Here is a 14331-nt window from a genome sequence, read left to right on the forward strand (position 1 = left end):
TAATAGTAATATGTAGAACTTCTGAGGGTAAAAAGTAGTGCACACACAATGTTTAAAAAAAGTGTTCTGTGAGTAAACAGTAGAAAACAATACCAAGTATCATAAAAATAGCATATTGATAAAACACTTTGATGAAACATTTAAACTAAAATAAAAACATAGAGGAAGGAAATGAAGAATTGATAAATGCACAACAAACGGCGGCAGTAATTTCACGATGGAGATGCTAAAATCCAGGACGTGTATCCGCTTAAATCTTCAAAGAACCTCATCGTTGTCTACGAGGTTTACCGCCAAGCAGTTAACGAGGTCATTTAGACGAAGTTAATATTTTAACTGAAAAGTTGTAGTTGAACCAAATATTCGTGGATTTCACTGTTTTTAATAAACCAGCACTTCAGCTATAGACCTCGCTAGTTTATTCTGAAACCGCAATATTATTTCAAAACTTGACTTGTTTGTCGTGTCCAGGAAGCCAGACCTTGTCAAAACGCCGCTGGAAATGTAAGAAGGCTGCTGAACAGTATCTCTTCTTCTCTAAGCTCCGCTTATTGACGTTAAGAAGTCTATGCACTAGCTCAATGGTAGAGTGCCCACTACCGAAACCAAACAGCTGGTCTGGAATAACTTGACTCTGTTTCATAATACGCCACATCCTTCGAAGAAAAGGATACTTCATGAACAAGTTTACCTCGAATCAGGACCATAACCGTTTGTGCCATTTGTAAAAATTTTCACTCGATATGAATGTATATCGTCCAAAGGATACCATTAAACAGGTGTATTATGTACTGGATGTTTTTATAGGAAGCATAAATGACAACCCATTAGTGATCAAGTCAAGCCGTGGCTTGACTTTAGTCAAGCCTTTAAAACTTTAGTTTTACACCTACTGAATACTCATTAGCTTAATAATAGAGGAGTTTTACTCCTTCTGATCACTTGTAGAACCTCTTCTGAGTTCTTAATATGTAGAGTCATAGGAATTGGGCAGCTCAAAAATTCTTAGATATCATCTCCTCAAGGACCCCACATATCAAGCTGTTGAAAATCCTTTCTCAAGGATGGAGCAAAATATTCAGCCTTTTCACTGTCATTCCGAGTCCACTACCCATTCAAAACCTTCAACAAAGGAAATCAAGTTGCAGGCCATCGAAATGTCTTCGTGGTTCTCTATAAATAGTAGTCCTCTCTAGAAGAAGGGGACAGATTCTTAAGTTTATTACTGAATGACTTGTTTTAAGTAAATTTAAACAGTCGTTTCAATCTGAGAGTGGCCGTTTTAAAGCATATCCAATCTTCAGACCTCCTGTAGATTTCTATCACTTGCTAAGCCTTCTCTTCGCACCACACTGTTACCCCACAGCTGGCGATGTATTTCGGATTAAAATTTCTTTGTTGTTATCCTTGGGCTCAAGGTTGACAAAAAATTTCGACAAGATTTATTTTGTAATCAGATGCCTGTTATTAAATATAATTTGATCTATGTGATCGTATTCTTCATGTTCTTCTTTAATACGGTTGGTCGGAACGGAATAGTGTAAGATCCTTAATACATCCAGGAAGGCTATTTGTCCTTCCTAATGAAGGAATTACCGATCGAACAGATTGTCTCACGCACCAAGTACATTATCATCCTTTTGTAGACATTCAGATCTTTCGAAATAACACGTAGTTGTTTAGGGTTGAATACTCTCGCTGTAGTCACACTTTTAAAATACCTACTAATTAATTCATACCACTGGATAACATTGGACTGAATCGCTTTCTTTTAACAGGCATCTACATTACCATCCTCCATTGAGAGGTGAACAAGATTTGATAATGGCCAATTTAGCGCTAAATGCTCTTATTTTATAGTCACACTTTCAAACAGTTTCAATTAACAAGAACCTCTGCGTGAAATAAGGTTTTTGTAGTGTAAATATCTTCACCTAGCGAACGAAGATTCAGGTGCTGGCACCGAATGCAAATCGTTGGCAGCAATGGGAAAATGAGATATCTTCGTGGAACGCAAAACCGGCACAGTCTTTTACGATATAGAAATTATCTACCAGTCCGTGATAATGGCATAGTCTCGTTGTTCGAAACATCAACCACATCAAATCCTAAATACATGAAAACGTTTGCAGCGGGACTGATTTCTTGTATATATTTTGGAGGGCGCTAAGGGTCAATGTTATCTAGACGGTATTTGACAATGACCACTAGTTGTTTCCTCATCCACTTCAAGTAGAAGAGATGGAAGCTGTTCCATATTCAACCTCTTTCCTAGGATGTAGGATAATTCAAAATGGATTTAAAACAGAGAATCAGAAAGAGAAATAAAGAAAAATCAGGTATAAGACACAATTTTCGTGTTTTTAGCTATATACTAATCCTCATTCTAGAAACACATTTTTAAACACATAAAAACCAAAAATATAGAAGCAAACTATAAACAATTTTTTGGGTAATTTTTGTTTCCTATAAATTTCTTTGCATGTTATTAAAATTTTTCAAGCAAAATATGTAATAATATCTTTAAACGTAAGGTTTATTTATTAAATGTCTAGTATTAACGTGTGATTTTCAGTTTCCCACTGTTTTTTTTTTTTTTTTTAAGTTTTACGTCGGGTTCTTCAAGTCGATTAAGAGTGTAGCTGTGACAAAATAACTTAAAAAGGCGCATTTCGTGCATTTTATTTCATTAAAAATGCTTTTAAATTTTTCTAATGAAAGAAATTACACTACAATATTAGACATCACATAAGGATTTAACGTTTTTCCTTACCTAGATTTACCTATTAGTAGAAGAAAACAATGTTACATAAAGAAGATATAAAAGAACGAAAATTTACATACCCTTATTTTAAATTTGAAGCTTACCTCGTCAATTATTTTTTGTCCATCATTAGAATAAAAATATAATAAGAGACATTCAATTGAAGCTACACATAAGCATCCAGTTTTTATTAAATTATTATTACCCTGAAAATAAAATGTATTTTTACCACGAATCTCAAAATATTACACAACTTATTAAAAGTGCTTATTTTCTTGGAACCCTTCTTTAAATATAGTTTAACTTAATATGATCCAGATAATTCCAACTGCATGAATATAGTTTACCTTCTCGTATATAAACTACCGACAAAAATAAATTTACATCGTGCTTTATTTATAATAATGTAAAATGTAAACTTCAGAGATTCTTTATAGATAAAGACTCAATATCAATATTAACAGTTGTATCATTATTTTATCAAAAAACATTATTAATGTAAATTTATAAATTTAAATAATAATTCGGATAAATGTGATTGAAAATCGTGCAGGAATTTGGAAGCATTTGAAATTTATCATTTTAATTAAATTATTTTTGAGCTGATATACATTTTTTTGCAGTTCACATTTTACTTGTAACTATAGTTTTTTCCTTTTTCCTATAAACAATTTTCAATTTATATTCTACAAGCGTACCCCACCGCGACTTCGCTCACAATATAGATGTAGCTTCACTCGCAATGCTTTTTTAATAGCAAACTTATTTTTTTTATAAATAAAAAATATTTTATCGACAATATTATAATTAGATTTTCATTAAATCCTGATAAAACGATAAATAAAAATTTTTATGAAAAATACTGAAAGAATATACGATAAACAATGAATTTTTGCCCAAAACTTAAATAAAGGAAAACAAAAAAAAAGGAAGATAAGAAAATTGAACAATATTTATTAGACCAATCTATTTTATGAATGAATTGAAAGAGTTCAATATAAAAGTCCAATAAAGATAAACAAAAAATTTATTATAATCCCAAATCTAGCATCCCCATCGCGGCTTCGCCCGTGCTCTATGGTAACTTACACTTCCCGTCGTAAAAATAAATATTTTTTTTCTTTTTCCTTGCAATGAAGGTAGAGAATAATAGTAAAATAAAGTTTTATATATATATATAATCAATATGAAACATTGAATTCTGTTATAATATATTGAATATATATATAATAAAATAAATTATGAAATATTAAGCTTGCAACAGTAATGATCCACATTAAAAAATGCATCCCTTTTGTCAATAAGTATGTTAAATTAGATTCGTCAAAAATACCAACCACTAAACAATTTATTGACACCTAAATTTAAAAACTGATATCATGTAATGTCACTGACATTTAAATGGTTTACCTCTGTGCATAAATACAAGTAGAGAAGCAATTGAAAGAAGATGCATTGGTTTCCTAGTGTTATACCAAACTGGATTAATCTGTTTACATTTGCCATATTCCTTGAATAAAACAAAAAAGAAGGTAAAATTTATATTTTTAAATTGAAAAAAAATTAACTCTTAATAATGTTACAAATGAAAACATATGTACAAACTATGCAAGAAATACGTTTAAGAGATGTTCCAAGTGACATCATTTCGTAGCGCAATTTATGCCAGTATTTTTACCGTCTAAAATAATATTATAATTTATGTTTACTTACTAAATGAAGCGAAGAATGTAACATCGGTTAAGATTCAATCAAGTTCAATTTTGTTTTATTTCTATATTGACTTTTATTGAACTTTTTGGTACAATGTATATTTGTAAACGACAGAAAATTATTTTATACTTTCTTTTATATTACAATCTATATCTGAAAATTTTATTAAATAAGTTTATTGCCTAGTCATACCCGATCGATAAACAAAAACTAAAAATCAATAAACTTCAGAAATTGATTGAAAAAGATAAATAATTAAACGATAAGAGATAAAATGCCTAAATCGTGAATGTCAAAATAATAACTTTAATTTTTTATTTTAATTTCAGATACACTAAGTTTAAATAAGTTGGAATAATAATATCACAATTTTTTTTCTCTTGTTCTATTAAAATAAAGTAAAATGACAAGGTAAATTTTATATAAAGTGAACTGTGAACATTAAAACCTGACAACACAGTTGACAATACCGTCACTCGGCTTACACACGCATACACACACAACTTAATTTAACACGTCAGTGCTACAATAGCGTTCCTTATGATTATAGAATATACTATTGACGCAGTATACCAACTCAATCGCTTCTCGGCTAAGATAAAAGTGTAGTATACCAACTCAGTCATAGTTTATAGCATTTTTTGTGGAAGGGTGCGATTTTGCAAAATTTTTGTTTCTGTAAATATTATTTTTTTATTAAAAAATATGCCTAAGAAAAATAACACCTTAATTAGGCGAAATCTTGAGATACAGAGGATGAGTTTGCTCTACAGTCTCATCTCCTTAATCTTATATTTTGAAAATTTAATGGCATCTATGCTCCATATATAGAAGTAATCTGACCAAATTTGGTCAAAATCGGCCCAGTACTTCTAGAGATATAAAGTTATTTAGAGTGCTACTCAGAAAACACACACACACATACGTACGTATAAACATCCGGAAAATTTCCATCCGGTTTTTTGGTCTTTTGGGTTCCTTAGGTGTCAAAACGTTAAAATTCAGTAAAAATCGCATATACCAAAAATATTTTACCGTCTACAGCTATAGGTCTGCTATAGCGCTAGACGGACGGGAAAGTAAAAAGACAGAATTATGAAGGAATTGATTTTAATCTATTTCGTGTTAACTGGTTATAAAATTGAGCCTTGTGTCAATGAACTAAACAGTATGTTATGGAAATATTTTTTCATGTCGGATAACTTTTCACTTACCTGCAGATTAGATTATGCTGGACGACTAAATACTTAATGTATAAATTTAATTTTCTCGAATCAATTTTACTTCTAACCAAGTTTAATTTAGTACTAGGCTCTTCCTTATCGATGCTTGTTACGGTTTTCTTGGCTGTTACTTCTTCATCACTGAAACGCGTAATTACGCTATATTTATCGATTTCTTTTAATGAAATACAATATAATCTTAATTCTGCAATAATCGATTTTGACGTAGCCGAAAACGTGCCGAGAGTAATAAAGCCATAACAAATTGATAAAATAAAGTTTATCGAAGATAGACACTCAACCATGATAAATATAATCGTCGAATGACTGTACTTTTCTGGAATCCAAAATTCAGTCGGTAATGGTATCTCTTGATAATTTAAATTATTTCCATTTTTTTTCGTTAAAGATAAGTAAATAATTATACACAATGGTATCATTACTGATACGATAGTAATAATTATCAATACATAAATCGTAATTTTCAGATTAAACTTTTGCGAATTTTTTGTTTTTATTATTACGTTAGTTTTGTCATAAGACAAATTCTTATTTAAAATATTATAAACGGTTTCTGTTTTATAAAAATCTTTATCGATTATTGTCATCAATAACCAAATCATTAGCGGTTTTAATACCATTTCTAAGTATACCAGAAAAATCGATACGACAAAACTTAAATCTTTTATCGCAGTAAATCGTTTGATAAGATCAAGATTCCACGATTTGTATGTTTTCATTATCGTACCATACAGCATTATTGTTGAAGTTATTCCAAAAATTATTGTTCTTGAAGCATTTTTTTTTTCATTAAATCCAAGTATGTGTAAGACACGTTTTATCGGGTTAGTTTCGCACATAGCTGTATTGTTAACCTAAAATATAATAGATAAATAATTATAAATTATTTGATAATAAATTTTTTCCTACTTACATTTTAGTGCATGCAAAGATAAAGTGGTTGATCACCCGTAAATCAGAGTTTCTTAACAGGAAACCCAAGACGTTTTATTGAAATATGAAGAAAACCATGGCTAAACTGTAACGGATCGAATTTTCGACTGTAAAATTTTCGATTTACACTTTTCAAGATGCTGTCATATATACATACATCTATCAGACTGACTAGTATACTTTTTTTTTGTTTCCTATATGCTTCCGAAGCAAGCACTTTTCTACTCTTAATAAATATTTAATTTTAGCCTTACGTATTCTCTTATTTTGCTTCGTGCGGCAAATAACAAAACTGCTGACTGCACTTTATTCATGTTTAAGATTGGTCGAGTATTTCCTGATTCTGTTCTTATCTTTGTTTACCATCTATACCACTTTTTAATTCTAGATAATACTAAGGATAATTTTTCATTTATTTACTGTTGAGGGCACACATTTCCCGCTATGATAATGTGTATTATTCCATACTCTTACAATATAAGGTTAACTTCACTATATTTTTATTAAAAAAAAGCGTCGATATACTTGTACACTGGAGAATCGTAAAAAAATTCTGTTAATATTCTACTTTTACTTCGAATAATATTGCTTATGAATATGTATCACGTCCATATGTATAAATTATGTTAGTACAAAACGATGTTTTCTTTTAAAAAAGACTTTTATTTTAATTATGACAAATAGTATCCATTCATTTGACATAGTTGGTGGCAATTAACATTAAAATTAATATTTGGCAATATACAATTATTATCTTCATTATGGATAAATATTATTTAGCAATATATATTCATATAAATGTTACTTAACTTCTTTAAATTGCAACATTCAAATTATAATAATATATAATAACGCGACATGAATATTTGTTTAGGAATGCGATTTGCCTTGGACAGGATTTAAATAAGGGTCAACAACCACGCCTTTTCGTTTTAAACTTTTAATTTTTCTAGGACGTTTAATATGTGTAAATAGATTTTATTTTTTGTATTATAATGTCTCCCATAAATTCCCGCTGTTTTCCATTGTTTATCGATCGAAATAATTTTTCTTGTACATTTATTTTTCGTTTTACTTTGTTTATTCTAACGGCATTTCGGGTAATTTTTCTTTATTGACATTTAGCTTTTTTAAGTTTTTTCATTGATCTCCTTTCATTTTCTCCTAATTTTTAAAAAGTTTTTATATGAATGTTAACATAATCGTTGTTACTGTGCATCTACTTCTAATAATGAGTTAGGATTAACGTGTTCATATATTTCAAACGGGAATAATAGAAAAACTGAATGGATATTATTAATACTACTATTATATGCTACAAGTGCGTATTTTATTTTATTTTCTATACTTTTATTTTTAAATTCTTCCCTGTTGTTAAATATCCTTATGTGTTCATTTAATGTGGAGTAGAACCTTTCACATATACCGTTTGATTGAAGATGCTGTGTACTAGTAAATGTATTTTTATTTTATATCACATTATTAACTCTTTATATACAGAATTTTTAAATTCTGTACCACTACCGAAAATATTTATTTCCGATATTCCATAATGAGGAAAATAATTTAATAACTTATCTGCTATTTCAGTCGGTTGTCGGCCTGCAATTAAATAACCTTGGCTGTACTTTGAAAAAACATCAATTATTGACAATTTTTTTTTCCAATTAAATACTATCAATGTACAATATTTGTAATGTGTTATTGGGCGTTGGTTTTAAATTTATCTCTAAATATAAAAGAATTCTTTCATTTTTCGTTTTTAAACATATTTTGCAAATATTAATATAATTCTGTATGTATGTTTTTAAATTTGATGCGTAATATATTCCTTCAATTTGTTAGTATGTTTCTCCTATACCTCAATGATTTATCTATATGGTAATTATCAATTACTTCTTGTAATTCATCATTATTAATAATATCCAATAATTTACTATTACACTTTTTTAAGTAAATTCAACTTATTTAAAATAGTCAATTCTGTAACTGACTACTTTAAAAATATTCTACAATAACAGTTGTAAATCTTTCATAAAAATAGTCTTCAAAATGTAATCTATATTTTATTTTTGGTATCAAATATTTCTTACCAAAGTTAACAGTATAACTGATGTAATTATTTTTTGATATTTCTTCAATATATTCTACTTTAACTATTTTCGAACAATCTCTGTACTTTTAACTTACGTGGATTATTTTTAACTAATTTTAATTCAATTTGATTTTTTCCATAAATTACTGTTTCTTCAGATATTGGTGTACTTGTTACCGTATCAACTTCATAATTTGTGTACATTGTCTGGTCGTCTTCTTCGATTTGACGTGAAAGAAACAGGTCACCTTCTAACTGGTTTTCTACAGACTGAATTTCCTTATCATCTATATTTACTAATCATCTAATTCTGGGAAATATAAAATATAGGTTTCATTCACTAATTGATCAACTTCATTTATATTCGTACCTCTTTGATTATTTTCAAAATGTTTACCTGTTTTTTCGTTAATGTTTAATTGTATCCGCTACAAACCGTCGGCTTTTTGATTTTTCTTCCTTTTTTTTTTTGTACGCGATTTAGTAGTCAAATTCTACGAATTAGTATGTAATTCAATTTTCGTAATCTTAATTTCGTCAATCTCACAATGCTTACTTTGAAGGCTACGGACTTCTATTTCCTGACAGATAGCTTGTGATTTGTAAAACGTGTAATTCAAAGTAGCCACACACCTGTGGCTTACTTTTGTATTTATAGCAGGAATAAAATGTTGAAATACAGTTTCATCGTTAAAAATAAAAATATTTCTACTTTTTGGGAATGAAATAAAAAATTGAATAATTAATAAAGAGTGAATAAGTTGAATAAGAAAAGTTGAATAAGAAAAGTTGAATAAGAAAATATTTGTAAAAGAAAAACAAAGAAAGTTTACGCATCATATTGTTATTATCAAAAAATATTCATTACACAAAATGCAGAATTTTGTGTAATGTTATGTAGTTATAAGCTCGACATCTAAATTTTATTTTTCTGTCGTTTAATATAAAGCACATATCATATCTTGTCATACGCCACTGCAATGCAAAAAGTGACAGCTATACGATTTATGTTGCCAATTTGTAATCTCATATGAATATTTTTTTTTTTTTTTTTTTTTTTTTTTTTTTTTTTTTTTTTTTAACTGAATTTTTACGGGCATCGACTGCTAAGGTCATTAGCCCTCGTCACATTCTTTAAAAGAAATTATTATCTCCATCAGGATCGTCATATGTAAGGGTGTAAAGGGCCCTTACATTTTATTTAAAAACACAAACTTCACAATAAACATTAAAACATGAAAGACAAGGACAATCACAAACACTTACGGGGTGTAAAGGGCCCCAATATTAAAATTTGAGACAGGTTCTCAAAAGACCATGAACTTAAAATTAAAATTAAACTAATCAATACCATATCTTTCTTTCTTCTACGAAGTCTCATTTATAGATTGCTTAAGCACCCTCGGGGCGACCAGAACCGCCGTTGAGCAGTATATCAGTCGTGCCAGGGTGCCGTGGCAGTTGAATCCTTCTTATATCAGGCCATAGGCATGCACGGCGTACACCCATAGCCTCGCGCCCTCAATCCACCCTTGAGGGTCCCCCATGCCATCATCAGACACACCCCGACTCACTGCTCTTGAATGCAGGTGAGCCAAAATGGCCTAGGCAAGAGGGCTACCTCCCGTCACTATACGTGCCACGCTTCGAGACTCCCTTATATGTATTTATAAAACTACCGCTTAGAGTATCTTTTACCACAGCTTTAAACTTCCATTTTATAGACTTTTAAGAAGTCCACTGGCGTGTAAAAATGCAACTATATTTTCTTCATTTCCATTATCCAGATCAGCACTAATATTATTTGTAAGACGGAACCTCTTTCTGAGGTCCTCATATATGGTACACTCTTCTATTAGATGCTTGATTGTCAGTGTTTTATTACAAACACCGCACATTGGTCTCACTTCGCTGGTTAACAAATATAAATTTGTTAATCGCGTGTGACCGATTCTAAGTCTGGTCACCGCTACTTGTTCACGGCGAGTCAACTTAAAGTCGCTTTTCCATTTATAAGGAGAAGTTTTAACCGAGTTTAATTTTGTATTTAAACTCCTCCATTCAGCGTTCCACTTGTTTCTTACTATGTTGGTTAGACGGTTTTTAACATCTGCCACTCTTACAGGAAATGCATCCAAGTCATCGCAGACTGTTGCCTTTCTGGCAGCTTCGTCTGCGATTTCATTACCTGTAATACCAACATGCCCTGGAGTCCATACAAAAACGCATCGCTGTCCTCGTTGTTTTAGTACGTATAAAATGGACAGGATGTTTGCAATTAGGACATCCTTAATGTTCTTGTTCCGAATTTCAACGAGTGCACTTAATGAATCGGAGCATATTAGCATTCTCTCTTCGCAATAGTGTTCAGTGTAGCGAAGAGCTTGCTGAATTGCAGTGAGTTCTGCCGTGTAGACACTGGCCACATCTGGCAGTCTCCAAAAGTGGGCTTCTTCATTTACATATATCGAGCATCCAACACCATGTTCGGTTTTAGAACCGTCAGTATAAATTCTAATATGTTCTTCGTAATTACTGACGGTTGCCAAAAATTCCTGCTGGATGATCACTGCTGGTTTCTTTTTTATTTCTCCTTGAGAGAGATCCAAACTTGTATTTATCGCTGGCAAGAGCCATGGCGGTATTTCTCTAGTAGAAATTGCTAGAGTCTCTGGTATAGCAATTTCATATTTTCTTCGTAATTCGTGGTACATAATTCCGGCTGGTCTGGAATAGGTAGCACGACGTTCGTATAATGCAGCCATGGGATGAATCGTAAACAATTTATTATTTATATGAGCAGGGAAAGCCCATATATTTGCTGCATATCTTAACAAGAGGATCTCTCTTCTATAATGTAGTGGCATTATTCCGGCTTCAGACATCAGACTAGCCGCCGGACTTGTGCGGAAAGCACCTGTTGCATATCTTATTCCGCTATTATGAACTACGTCTAACTTTCTTAGAACGCTTCTTAAAGGCGTTATACGCCCTTTTCTTTGTTTTTATAGCTTCACTTATTTCATCGTTCCACCATGGAACGGGTTTCTTTGTAAGTTTCCCAGATGTTTTGGGAATATATCTCGATGCCGACTCAATTATTGCATTTGTTATGGCGTCGACATCGTCTCCGATAACTCCAGTTGTTTCCGGGAGTATCGTTCTAGCTGTGAAGCTCGTCCAGTCTGCCTTTTCAAATAACCATCTTTTAGGGATGGGATATATTGTTCTTTTAACATCAGTTACAATTTGCACCGGGAAATGATCGCTTCCATGCAGATCGTCTATAACATGGAAGCTGTACATCGGTGCTATCGATCCGCTTATAAGTGCAAGATCTATACAGGACGTCGATCCATCTCTGGCATTGAAAAAGGTTCCTGATCCGTCGTTTAAAATAATAAGTTCTGAATTCATCAGGAACCCTTCCAGTTCTCTTCCACGGGGATCTACTCGATCCGATCCCAAAAGAGAATTATGAGCGTTAAAGTCACCCACCAGTAAAACAGGTGGGGGAAGCTCGGAAATTAGTCTTTCTATGTCATCCTTATTCCAATCGTAATTCGGTTAGTATATGTGGAAAGACAGTGACCTGGAGCGGACGCTTCATTCTAACGGCGACCGCTTGTAGGTTTGTGTTTAGAACAACCGCTTCGGTGGTAGCTCTAGTCGATGTTAATATAGCTACTCCACCTCTAACTCTTATATTTGGCGGTTGATCTCGCCGAAATATATTGAATCCTTTTAATTTAAAATTTTCATTTCGGCGGAAATGTGTCTCTTGCAGACATATACAGATCGGGTCTACATCATGTACCAAGCGTTGGAGCTCATGGATGTTTGAAAAACATCCATTGATGTTCCACTCTACTATCGACTCACTAATTTTTAATTAAATTATTGTCTGGGTTTTCCTTTAGGCCATCCTTTTTTTCGTTTCTTCTCCATGTTGCGAACAGCAGCATGCTCGCGGAGAAGGTCGTCGCCTGTACGGCTTCCGTACAGGCGTCGTCGGCACCGAAGCCGCCGACGACGACGGACATGGATCGGCGCTGGTTTCTGGCGCCGATTGAGAGGCGGCAACCTGGTCGCTCCCTAACACGGGGGGCGCACCGGTCACCGCCTGTGGGAGGGGGGACCCTCGCCCCCCCTGTGTGATTTTTTGTGGCCTCTGAGGCTTAGAGGCCACTTCAGTTGCAGGAGGCTTGGGAGCCTTCATAACAGTCTCTGTAGGTATTATCGTTTTCTTGTCATCAAGAATCTCACTAAGACGGACTTGGCATTCTGCTTTGGCGTCCGTTTTCTTCAAAGCGAGAGCAGCTTTCGCTGTTTTATCTTCGGGAGGAGGCTGTACTAATATCTTTGGCTTTATTGGATCTTTAATATTGAAAGATTTCATTTTATTGTCAATAATTCTTTCAATCATGTTAGCCAAGTTCAGAGCAAGTTTAATAATGAGCTGACTTTCATCTACAGCAATTGGAGCTGGAGCAGGAACAGTAGCCGCAGCTTGAGCATAAGATGTTGTTGCTCTGGGTTTGCGGGCGTTAACAATCTTTTTGGCTTCGATGTAGCTGACTTTCTGCAGAGTTTTAACTTCCTGCACAGCTACTTCTTCTTTGTAGACAGGACAATTCCTGGATCTACATGAATGCTGTCCCTTGCAATTGATGCATGTAGGGGGCTCTTTACACGGCTCTCCCTCATGCACCTCTTCGCCGCACACGCATATTTGCGTTCTCTCACATTTGATGGCGGTGTGGCCAAAACGTTGGCACTTGAAGCATCGCATTGGTTGCGGGATAAATGCCCGCACATCCAATCGATGTATCCCCGCTCTAATCTTCTCCGGCAAGGTAGGCCGGTTAAATGTGAGAACATGAGAGGCTGAAGGTAGGACCTCGCCATTCCTCCTCATGTTCAATCGGCGACACTCTATGACTCCCTGCGTTGACAACTCCTCAACAATTTCTTGTTCCGTACAATTTAGAAGGTCCCGACAGACGACCACACCTCTTGAGGTGTTGAGCGTACCGTGGGGATCGACATGCACAGCCAGTTCTCCAATCTTTTTAAGCCCTAAAATCTTTTGAGACTGGACAGCATTTACAGTCTCAACATGAAGTTCCATGAAGGTCTTCCTTATTTTTTTTACAGGGACACCAGCGCATTTGGTTATCTCCCGAGCGATGAGAAAAGGACTCACCCTCGAAAAATTTCCATCCTCCTTGGTAATAACCAAATATTTAGGTTTCGGTGTAGGATTGCTCTTGAAAAAAACTTTTTGTAAGTTCTTTCTAGCCTCAATCTCTATCCTTTTAGTTTCCGCACTTTTTCTCCGTTTTGCCTCAGGCGAAACGGCTGGTTTAAACGAGGGTGTTTACGTGCACCCTCTGCCACGTTGGTTTGTTCAGGAAAATTCATGAACATTGATCCCTTCTGTAGCAAGGCTAGCTGCCGGGGTACACCCCCACTCCAGGGCTACTAACCTTGGAGGTCCGATCCGGTACTCCGGTGGAACCGGCATATGTCCTGGCAGAGAGCGGATGCGCAGTCTCTGCACTGACTCCAGGCTCCTACTC

The 14331-nt window shown here is 33.6% G+C and overlaps 1 protein-coding gene across 1 annotated transcript in view; it reads right to left on the reverse strand.

Annotated features, from left to right (window-relative positions):
- Window positions 1–14331, reverse strand: part of LOC142331365 (odorant receptor 56a-like) — a 309107-nt gene that overhangs the window by 29092 nt on the left and 265684 nt on the right. The gene's annotated exons all lie outside the window — the stretch shown is intronic.

The sequence above is a fragment of the Lycorma delicatula genome, chromosome 10, assembly GCF_047948215.1.
Source record: "Lycorma delicatula isolate Av1 chromosome 10, ASM4794821v1, whole genome shotgun sequence".
Classification (NCBI taxonomy): domain Eukaryota; kingdom Metazoa; phylum Arthropoda; class Insecta; order Hemiptera; family Fulgoridae; genus Lycorma; species Lycorma delicatula.